We start from the raw sequence: 643 nt of genomic DNA on the forward strand, positions 1-643 counted from the left end.
ATGGGCATCCTCCGGCCAGCACTGGGGGCTTCATGCCAGGGTGCCGGGCAGTGTGCGGCCTGCCGGGAATTGGGAAAGGCGGGGGAAACCCTGCCAGCCTTCACCCCCGAGCTGTGGCACCCCGGCCAAGGTACCCCTTCGCCCAGCAGCGCCGTGGTGCCTTGCTGTGACGGGCTGCCAGGGAGCGGTGCAGGGTGCGGAGGGTGTGGGGAGCGGGATTTGCCCACCGATGTTTATTGACAATTTGCAAATGTAAAAAAAGGCCCGTTGGGGGCAGGGGGCACCCAGCCCCGGGGGCTGCCTGCGTTTGGGGAGAGAGCCAGCCTGGGTAAAGGGTCCCCCGCTGCCTGGCACCCCCAGAGCCCTGCTGTGCTCCTTTCCCTGGCCCCGGGGCCAGCTGGGCCCTAAGCAAATGGGGCTGTTTGCTCACGCCAGGATTAGCCGCTCTCTTTGTTCCTTTGACTTTCTCTTCCCTTTATGCCGGACCCTTTTATGGGGGCTTCAAAGGGGGCTGGGACCCCCCCTCCCCATCCCTGGAAGCCCAGGTTTGCTTCCCATGCCCCCCCTGCCTTGTGCCGACATCCCAGGGGTGACCACCGGGCATATCTGGGTGGCCTGCGGGGACAGCAGCTGGTCACGCCCC

General features: G+C 65.8%; 1 protein-coding gene across 1 annotated transcript in view; it reads right to left on the minus strand.

Annotated features, from left to right (window-relative positions):
- The window catches only part of CHRD (chordin), a gene marked incomplete at its 3' end in the record, with an annotated part of 15,128 nt that overhangs the window by 12,544 nt on the left and 1,941 nt on the right, over nt 1-643 (minus strand). The gene's annotated exons all lie outside the window — the stretch shown is intronic.

The sequence above is a fragment of the Pygoscelis adeliae genome, unplaced genomic scaffold, assembly GCF_000699105.1.
Source record: "Pygoscelis adeliae isolate BGI_AS28 unplaced genomic scaffold, ASM69910v1 Scaffold1091, whole genome shotgun sequence".
Lineage (NCBI taxonomy): Eukaryota > Metazoa > Chordata > Aves > Sphenisciformes > Spheniscidae > Pygoscelis > Pygoscelis adeliae.